This window comes from Lolium perenne, chromosome 6, assembly GCF_019359855.2.
Source record: "Lolium perenne isolate Kyuss_39 chromosome 6, Kyuss_2.0, whole genome shotgun sequence".
Lineage (NCBI taxonomy): Eukaryota > Viridiplantae > Streptophyta > Magnoliopsida > Poales > Poaceae > Lolium > Lolium perenne.
In genome coordinates this window covers 45,293,582-45,304,627 of record NC_067249.2, presented here as the reverse complement: position 1 = coordinate 45,304,627, position 11,046 = coordinate 45,293,582, and the positions used below count along the sequence as shown (strand labels likewise).

The following is an 11,046-nucleotide window of genomic DNA, read 5'->3' as shown; positions in this document are numbered from 1 at the left end:
CGATGATCCCTAAACCTTAAACCCTATGTTTGACCAAGCTTTAAACAAGTTAATTTAAAACATGAAAATGAAAAGGTAAGCATGGAACCTTCTTAGTCACTCTAAGATGAAGTTTTTGGGAGGTTTTTAAAATTTCCATGTTTGAAACCCAAAACCACTTCTCTTCATGTTTGACTTCATAAGATAGATCGAGTTTAGGGTTAGGGCCAGGGTAGATACATGATTTTTCTTGTTTTAATATGTCTAGATCATGTTTATCAACTTGAATGCTCACTATATGACATAAAAGGCTATGTGCTTTGATTTTTTTTTATGCCCATTTGAATCTTGGTCAAATCCTAGGATTGACCTAGATTTAAACAAGTTTAAAACATGAAAATGAAAAGGTAATAATGGATCCTTCTTAGTGATTCAAAAATGAAGCTTTTGGGGGTGCTTGAAATCTCAATGTTTGAAACCCAAAACCACTTCTCTTCATATGGTTGACTTCATAAGACAGAGTTTAGGGTTAGGGGGTAGATCGATACATGATTTGTCGGGTTTGAATATGTCTAGACATGCTTGTTTATCAACTTGAATGCTTACTATATGACATAAGAAGACTATATGTGCGTTGGTTTTTCATTGTTTTTTTGTTTTTTCTGAATTAATGTTTATGCCCATTTGAATCTTGGTCAAATCCTAGGTTTGACCAAGATTTAAACAAGTTTAAAACATATAATGAAAAGGTAAGCCTGGATCCTTCTTAGTCATTCTAAAATGAAGCTTTTGGGGGGTTCTTGAATCTCAATATAATGTTTGAAACCCAAAACCACTTCTCTTCATGGTTGACTTCATAAGAAATAGTTTAGGGTTAGGGGTATATACATGATTTGTCGGGTTTGAATTTGTCTAGACATGCTTGTTTATCAACTTGAATGCTTACTAGCTATATGACATAAGAAGACTATATGTGCATTGGTTTTTCATTTTTTGTTTTTCTGAATGTTTATGCCCATTTGAATCTTGGTCAAATCCTAGGTTTGACCTACATTTAAACAAGTTTAAAACATGAAAATGAAAAGGTAAGCGTGTATCCTTCTTAGTCACTCTAAAATGAAGCTTTTGTTGGGAGGTTTTTGAAATTTCCATGTTTGAAACCCAAAACCATTTCTCTTCATGCTTGACTTCATAAGACAAAGTTTAGGGTTAGGTGTAGATACATGATTTGTCTGGTTTGAATATGTCTAGACCTTGTTTATTAACTTCAATTCCTACTATATGACATAAGAAGACTATGTGTGCTTTTGGTTTTTCATTGTTTTTTGATTTTTTCTGAATGTTTATGCCCATTTGAATCTAAAGGTGAGAGAGCACGTTAATGGTTATTCTAACAAAGGTCATGCTTGGTATCTTACCTATGTATTATGCTACATCACAAATGTAAAATGAAAATATGTGCATCTCTATAAACCCTAAACCCTAACCCTAACTATATAGAAAAAGATGAACAATCCATGCTTTTTGATTGCCTTTTTTGTTTGGCTTGATTTCAAATTTAGTGGGGAGGGGGGGTAGGGGACGAGTGTGTTTCTTTCGATGCATCTCTCGTATTTTCTAGTTTTTGGGGGTCACACAAATTCAGGGTAGCATACTGCCCACCCCCTCCCTTCACGCGCGGAAAAAGTGAGTTACTAACTTGGCTTTCCTACCCTTGAATCCATACGAAACTTTGTACGGAGTTCTAATACAGTATAATGATCACTCGAATTATTACACCAACAGGTCTGTCACTTACGTGTGGTTCCCATGCGTGAGGTCCCACACTTCAGTGAGCACAAGTCACGGACAATTTTTTGCATATGTTGCAAAGGATAAAAGGTGGAAGAGGGATCACACGGAATGAGAAGAGGAAGGGAGAGCAGTCACGGCCTCGAAATGCTTCAACCTTTCCGGGAAGTGATGTTGACTGGCACGCAAGGTTTTTCGATCTGCGCAAACCTGCAGTGCGGCGATTTTGACAGAAATAACCCTTTTGGCAAAGAAAAGCACGGACTGACCCTCTGAGCAATCTATTTCACTGGACTAACCTTTTTGTGTGGCTCATTCTGTGTTTTTCTTCGCCAAAAGGGTTACTTTGTCAAAATCGCCCCCCTGTAGTGCAGGCTAGGCCCCCGTCTAATATTCTTTTTTTTTCAATGACAAAAGGGGGGAGATAGAGAGAGAGAGTCTTGACGACGTGTCTTCACTTGACAAAGAAAATTGTTGGAAGTTTGCCTACCTACCGCACATGACTTGTGCTCACTAAAGTGTGGGACCTGCATGCATGGGACCCTCCAGCCCTCTTAGGGCAGACGTGTGAGACGCAAAATATGGTTTTTAGTTTAGTAAGGCAAAAAAATAAGCCTTGGAGGGCCGAGGCGGGGCGGCCGTCCGCCATTTTATACCTTTACGCCCCCCACACCTCGTTTCATTTGTCATGTCTACCAAGGAAGAGCTCAGAGGAGAAGATGCAGTCCTAGCTTCTCGACCCCCTGGCGCCCCACGCATAAATACTACTACCAGAAGTACACTATCTCTAACAATCCTGCTTGCGAAGGGAGATCTCGGAGGAGACGATGCAGGCTCAGCGTCCCCACCGTTGATGAGCCAGGACACAAGGGTTACTACGCCTCTTTTAATTACCTTCGTTTTGCTGGTAATACTCGGACTTATATCTGTTATCTTCTGCAGGAGAGGGTCGATATCGCCGGAGAAGATGATGTGAGGCAGATGATCAAGCTCGCAGGAGAAGATGATGTAAAGGAGATGGTCAAGCTCGGAGCAGAAGATGATGTAAAGAAGATGGTCAAGCTCGGAGAAGATGATGTAAAGGAGTTAGTCAATCTCGGAAAAGATGTGGTGGCATTGGACCAACCGCGGTCGTTGGGCGAGATCCCGGAGATTCACTTACCTCGTTTGCACTGGTAATGATATGCCTGATCTATAACATTTTGAACATTTTTCGTCGGCTTACACATGAGCTATCTCGGCTTAGGGTCAACAAGGCCCCGGAAGCGGAACTTCCGCATCTCGGCGCCGAGAACTCCGAGTTACGCCAGAAGCGCCCTGGGGAATCGCACGCGCAGGCGCAGCACATCCGTTCGCATGATCTCTCATCCTTCGACGTCAGGTTCCAGCGAGAGGTCGTAGAAGAAGATAAGTTGCCAGCTTCCCCGCCGTTCAAGAGGATGAAGGAGCTGAAGACGGAGGTTAATATTAGCTGACTTTGGGTTGCTGGTTTTTGGTACTTCGAGTCACTGACATGTAGACACCACTTAAGTCTGTCCTACATGTTAGTGACCACATTCGTTAATCAGCTAATTTGTGCATTTCGTTTGCCGGTAACGCTCGATATGTTTGTTGTTACCTTTGGCAGGATCACTCCCTTGCTTATCCCGTTTCGGAGGATGAAGTTGGATCTTGCCAGCATGCGGGAGGAGAACAGAGAGTTAGGGATCAAGATATTTCGGTACAGGCAGGCGGTGTCTTTCCTAGAAGTGGATGAGATCACGGCCTGCGCTCGTAGGAGTTGTGACGAGGCCATTCATCTGGGAGAACGGATCAAAGCTTGTCTCTTTCATGGAAGTCGCAGAACGCGTGATTTTCAATGCTAGAGAGGCGCGGGAACGACTTCTGGTGGCTGAAGATCTCGCATAGCAGTTTAATCATGTGCGTTTATTAGTTGCCTACTACTTTTGTAATTATTCACAATTAAGTATGAATCAATGGCTTGCCTTTTGTGTGACGGAGGAAATTGCACATACCACCACTTGTTGGTGCAGTTTTTGCACATAACACAATTTGAGATTCTTTTTACACAAATAACCAGATTTTGACGTAAACTTTTGCACAAAAAACAACCTTACTCCATGTTTTCTTTTGTCTTCTAAAGACATGTAGGTGCTTCGAAAAATACCTCCGTTCCAATGCTTAAAGCTTAGTATATTTTTCTTGAAAAGTCAAACCAAGTAAAGTTCGACCAAACCTATCAGCACATATAATATTTTGTAGACACCATATGAAAATATAATTTATTTTCTATCTAATAATATTGATTTTGTATCTTGCATATTAATGCATTTGGTAAAAACTTAGTCAAACTTTCTATCTAATAATATTTTCGACTTTGTATTATTTTTATTCATTTTCCCCCTGGTTGTCATGTTTTCCATCCGGCTTCCACAGCCCATCCATCCGTAACCCACATGCGCGTGACACGAGTAGTGGGAGACATGGTGCCCAAAGGGATAGCTTTTATTAATGGTGGCGACGGTTCCCTAGGCCAATGCGGCGATACGTCTCATCGTCGCTAGTCGTGCCTTCCCCATGCGGCCGTATTAATGCACACCACTGCTCCTTTGCGCCTCCGCGGCTGATCAAGTAAGTTTGATCATAAAAGATGATCACATAAGCTCGATGATTACCTATAACCTAAAAATTATCTTAATTTATAAACGAAGACATAAAATAACTAGTTGTTTGATTAGGAAAGACAAAGGAAATTTATATTGAGATTGAGTTCATTTCATAGTTGTTATAGACACATAGCAATATTACCAAGAGATAGGATTGTAGAGAAAGCAATCCATAGGTATTTTGGAGGGTTCTCAATCCTTTGAATCAAGCAAGCTCTATAGGAAAAATCCCTATGTGTGAAAATCCTACTCCGTACAAGATACCTTTAGAAATCCTTTGAACCAAACAAACTCCGATTCATATTAGTTGACTATAATATGGATATATCTAGACACATTTTAGTTCAAGATTCATCCATATCATTTGACAAGTAATATGAATCGGAGTGAGTATATTAAATGGAGTAGTATATATTGTTCGAAAAAATTAAGTTATACTGTACTAATAAAGAAACCATTTCTGAGGTCAAACTGATTTGACGGACAAGAATCGCACCAGGACGTAGTGGGGTGCTATCCTAGCCGAAGTTTTACTCGGCGCCTCGATCTCGAGCTTGAAGAATAAAAAAAGTCATATCCACTCCTACTCTTCACCTCCATCGTTTCCATCCTTGGCTCTCCACTTCCATCATCGTTCTCCACTCGCCAAGCGCTGCTAGCAATTTTTTTCATCCTTTAGATCTCCCATTTGCATAGCTTTCTCTCCTCACCCCTCCGCAGAACTGCAGCACTCCTCCTTCCCGCTCGACTCTCCTACAAAACTCCAATCACACATACTTGCTTCCGCCCTCTTAAATCCTTCTCGTCTCCATGGCGGCATCGAACGACGACCAGCTGTATGGCGACTGGGGGAAGCTCCCCGCCGAGCTGTTCAATCTCATTTCCCAGAGTTTGGATGTTACAGTCGACGTCCAGCTGGCCGCATGCTCCAAAACGCTATGCCGCCATGTCGCCGACAACATGAATCTACACCATTGGGATGGACCCTGCTTGCTGATGCCCGATTCTGCCCATTGGCACTATGATGATAGTAGTGCGCACCACACGGTGTACCACGTTGTGCCCCTCGACCATCCTCGGCGCACAGCCATCCTGCCGTTCATGGACAATAGATTCTGGGTTGGCATGAACGGCGACTGGATCGCCGGCGTGGACAGTGGTGGGAACTGGTTCCTCGCGAACATCTACACGCACCAAGAAATCTCCCTACCATCATCGAAAACTTGCAACATTTTTCGGGAGGAATGGATTGGCTTCCCCGACTTGCCTCCTGAAAGGTACATGACGTATGGGCGTGCCATGTTTTTGTTGAAGATTGTAATTTGCGAAGTGCCCACAAAAGCTGGACATTACTCAGATTACGAGCTCATGGCTCTATCCAATTCTGGACTCGCTTACCTGGCTAATGGTAGCCAGGAGTGGAGGTTATTCTCTCTTGCTAGTTGGGGTGTAGATTACAGTGACGCCATCGAGCACAACGGCTTCATTGTTGCGGTGGATGGGTGGACCGGCACCACATATTGCTGGGATCAATCACAGGCCGGTAATTCTTCAATCCATATGATATACTTCGCAATAAATTTTAATATCAAGCCCATTCATGATATATTGTAACTGAATTAACTAATTGGTCAATAAGATTTTTTTTCACCTTTCAAATGACTGTGCACCATTTAATTATCCTAACCTGACTGAACCATTGCTACAAACGAATTACAGTAGTATATGCAATGCACTAATCTGTCAACCCAAACCAGATTATTGAAGTATATGAATGCATTCCTGAATTAGTTACTGCATGCTCTTATCAGAATATGAATAAGGAGCTTAGCCCTGGCCTCTTCATCAATTGATGCATGCAAACTTTCAATTTATTTGAATATTCGATGTACTCAAAGCATTACAATCATGGATCAGATAAGGTTGAGACATGTATCTACCATCAATGAATATGAGTGTAATTAACATACATCTCAAATGGGAACAATTTTATTTCTTCGAGTTTTTATACAAGTATAATGACTGCATCCTCCATTTGATCCTACAAATGTGAAGTTGCAGCTACTGGTATTTTTGTCTTCCTGAGCCATTCAAACACTATTTTTTGTCTCCGTTTACAATGCAGATGCCCACCTTGCCCTGCCATTCGTGATCCCTTCACCGATGAAGGAACCGTCTGGCAGATGGTTTTTAGCTCGATCAGCCGATGGCAAGCGCTTGATGATCATCCATGATGATCGGTATATACGTAGCAATGATCACCTTGAGCCTGCAGAAGTTCTGCATCATGGTAATGGCCTTATCCTGCGAGAGTATCCTGCCCCTATCATACATATTTTTGAGAAAGATCTATCCCTGATTGGACCCAATTGGAGTCGAGTTGACAGCATTGGCACACACTCTCTGTTCATTGGACTGAATTATCCAATGAACCTGAAGATAAATGATGGCACTGCTCCTGATGGAACATTGACTCCGTTCATGAGGTCAAATTGTGTGTACATCGCGTACTATGCATTTCGGGAACCATCATTTAGTTGTATTTGTCGTTGTAACCTGCAGCAAGGGGAAAATGAGCTCATGGGAGTTATCACCCTTCCAGAAGATGGTTGGGGATTTCCCCGACAGGCGACAATGTGGTTTAAGCCTAGTCTAAAAAATATCCGCATGTTGATGCAACCCTAAACTGAGCCATGAATCTTTCTGAAGAAAATAATCTTTTTTGTACGATATGTTTGAACAATTCAGTAATCTGTTCCGTATCTTAAGATGCTCTTCCTTTTTTCTGAATCTTATATACCTGGACCCATTTCAGTGTGTCTGTTTACTCATTTTAGTGTGTATGTAGCCCAGATTGAGGTAATCTAATCTTATAATTTAAAACGGATGGTGATGAACTCTGTATTTCCATCCTTCGTAAACCGTGCATGTCTGTTTATTTTTAGTTTCATTTCAGCAACTGTTATTAGTATATGCACACCTTTTTTTTTAATGTTGAGAGGAGTATAAGGGCATTACAATGCTATATACTATATGGCGCTAATAGAGAACAAATGAATGTCAAAAGATTGTAAAATCCTCCAGGTACTCTCCTTGCAGCGCTAATTGCTGATGGCAGACTGACTTCCTGTTGGTTCCGGTGCTTTAGCTAGGACAGGTGAAAAGAGTTTCACGCCCTGCTTTCTTTTGCGTCGACAGTAGGCCTACCGCAGGAATTCACCTCTCCAACCGCCAAACGATGAGGAAATAACTCCTAGCGCCCTTGCAGTAGCGCCTGTGTTGGACGTGCCCTAATGTTTTCCTGCTAAAAGGTGCAATCTTTTAAGCACTTGGGTACGGTATTTCCCCACCAGCCTGGATGCAGGCCGCCAAACGCGTCTTAAGTTTTAAAATAGCATGCTAAATGAATTAGCGGCAGCCTCCTTCAAATGATGTGAACGCTATATCATGGTAATAGTGTGGTATATTTTAAATAGCATTTTCAAAATAATACTAAATATAGCCTAAAAATAAATAATTTTACTAGAGCGAATAGATATATATAGTCCAAAAGTGACTGAATCATACATACATAACCACATATAGAAATAGATCTCAAGTATTTTAGAAGGCTAACATCAACATTTCACAAGGCAACAACATAGTATAAATTATTTATTAAAACATATTAGCATTAGCGATATTATCTTCTGACTTAGAAGTGGAACCAACAGATTGTAGTTCATCACCACGAAAAAGTGAAAGCAACTTGCCTGAAAAAAATAGCGCGCTAACACTATGACGTTTTAGGGCGATATAGCATGCTGTTTCGCAAATAGCGCCTCAGCGAGCAAAATTACTAAGCGTGGACCCTCTAGATATGCTATAGCGCGCTTTTAGCGGAGAAATAGTTAACTGGGCTTCATTGAGGCCCTGGTTTGACAAAGCAGCATGAGTACGCATCTAAAAAAAATCTGCCTGAGGACGCATGCTTGTAAAAAAGAGAGAGCAGACTACAATTACTTCAGTCCCGAACTCTCTATCTCTCCCACCTACTTCACCTCTTTTACACTAATGACTGCCATGAACGGCTCGCCTCCTCCCTCCACCGGCAGCTGCCTGGCGGTAACGGCCGCCGACACAGATGAACATCGCCGATATTTCCTGAACTCAGCCGATTTGATCCACCGCATCCTCCAGCAGCTTGATGGACGTCCAGTCTCTTCTATCCAGATCGTGACTAGAGAAGGATCTACGGATACATCCGTTTCTTACCCTTTGGCAGCGTCGGTTCCATCTCTTGCGGTACTTTCTTCTCCGCTGGAAGCACCATCTGGCTCGGCACTGATTTCCCTGCGGCGGCACCAGCTTCTCCGGTTGCGCCGACCCCAACCCCCGCGGCACGGTCTTCTCCGGTGGCGGCACCACCAAAAGTGGCTGTAAGTTGTCCTGAACTCACTAGGATGCAGGTGTAAGTAGTCAATGATAGTTGGGGTTTTAACAAGTTCTTTTTTCTTTAATGATGGGAAACCGTAGTAGTATTCTTCTGCAAATGTTTTTTTAATGACGGGAAACAGTAGATGTTAAGTACTAGTTCTGGCAAAAAAAGATGTTAAGTAATAGTATCCATCACAGAGCAGGGTTTCGCAGTCTGAACATCTCTACTACTTAAAAAGACTCAAGGTTCCTTATTCTGCCAATAGCCCAATACGTTTGGTCGTTTTCGTCGTCCCTCCGTCCCCAGACGTACAAGGAAAAAAATCAGCGCAATCCAGCATGCATCAGCGCAGACAATCAGCTATCAGCCGAGACATACAAGGAAAAAAATCAGCCTAGACATACAAGGAAACCAATCAGCGCAGACGTACAAGGAAACCAATCAGCCCAGTCGTATCCCTATGAATCAGCTGGGCGGAATAGGAAATCATCTCTCCCCTCACGCTGCCGTCTCTTCTCACTCTTACGCTGCCATCTCTTCTCCGATGCCTTCCGTACGGCAACCACCTCGCCGCCCAGTGGTCTGCCGTCTCTTCTCCGACGTCTGCCTTCTTGGCAAACACTGGTTGCCAACACCGACGCCCCGAGGTCTGCCGCCTCGCCGACGCCCGAGGTCTGCCGCCTCGCCGATGCCCCGTGATAACACTGGTTTCCAACACCGACGCCCCGAGGTCTGCCGGCTCGCCGACGCCCCATGATCTGCCTCATTGGTCTGCCGCCTCTTCTTTGACGCACAGGTTGGCTCTCCAACCAGTCGAAGACATCGCCTCTTCTTATCCTTCATCTTCATGCTGCATGCAAAAAATCAGTTCTGTAAGAGCTGTGGCACTGTCTACATTCATGAGAGCAAACTTGCACATGTAGATTTTAAAAATTAGAAATCAATTGCTACATGCTATTAGTCTGAAAAATAAACATACATTCAAATTCAGTATACAAGGAATCCACTTGTGGCCCAGCAAACATCGCAGACACATCCACTTGTGCCACTACTTGATTGGTGATAACCACAACAACTCCAAACTGCAACTCAACACTTTTAAAAGCACTTGAGCCAACTATCTAGCATGAACTTAGTGTACTTTGAACGAGTAACGAATTAACAATGCCTTGATTTTTTAGAAAATAAAAAGTGTTTCTTGTCTTTGCAAAAAATATGGTTGTAACTAAAATTACTGCTTTTGTGTGTGCAGTCTGAGAATTTATAAATACATCAAGGTTTCGATTCTACTGTTAAGTGTCATCACCTTATAGTATCATGCCGAAATGAAAAGTAAATGCTTGGATGTGAAAAATGTTATAATAATTACTCACGGCTAATGGTGTGTTTTTCTTAGAGCAGTGATAGTCGAGGCTAAGCTGCAATAAATATCTGCCTCTATGCTTTTCACACTGAAAAAATGGGAATGGAATAATACTCATGTTTCAGAGGGGCAACATCAAACATGTATGACGGGCAGAAAACATATTCTTCTTCTATGCGAGGAGGCAGAAAATAGATGTTGCTCGCTGAACTTGTGCATTGGCATGTAGTATTTGAGAAGGCAGGAAAGCATGTTCAATGTCCTGCGTTGATCCGTTGATTACTTCAGATAAAGTTTCAATTGTCATACCTGGTGTTTGGTTATCATTGAGTGAGTGGTTATCATTTAGCATTTGCCTGGGGGTGCAAATTTCATAAGCCATCATTAGATCTTGACATTCAATAACAAGTGAAAGCAACAATTTCTTAGTGGTTAAAGCACATTATTTTACCTGCTCAGTCGTTTCATATGAGCCATCATGAAATTGTTTACGAGACAATGCTCCCAGTGATGTAAAAAATGGTGAACCTGCCAAACAAATAGTTAAGTGTTAGAAGGCAACAACTGAATATCACTTTTCAACAATTTTGCACGAGATGCACAAATATTTTGGTGGTGCAAATTTTATAGACTCTCACATCAGAGCTCAATAACTTTTCCCATGTCTGATATCTCATGTTTTTAAAAGGCACATGCATGTTTTTAAAATTCAGAGTACTCTAAAATACTTAGAGAAAGTTTGGTCGTAATTGGTCGTCGTCGTCCTTCGTTGCCCACCCGCCTGGGCCAAGCGTTAACATGGGCCGAATGTAATCTCGCCAGGAAATATA

General features: G+C 42.2%; 1 long non-coding RNA gene across 1 annotated transcript; it reads right to left on the bottom strand.

Annotated features, from left to right (window-relative positions):
* Nucleotides 1-9,099: 9,099 nt before the first annotated feature.
* On the bottom strand, nucleotides 9,100-10,738 carry LOC139831913 (uncharacterized). The gene is made up of 3 exons (XR_011746307.1): nucleotides 10,668-10,738; nucleotides 10,526-10,572; nucleotides 9,100-9,703 (listed from the first exon to the last, which is right to left on the bottom strand). It is a non-coding gene; the product is annotated as an uncharacterized lncRNA (long non-coding RNA).
* Between the last annotated feature and the right edge of the window lie 308 nt (nucleotides 10,739-11,046).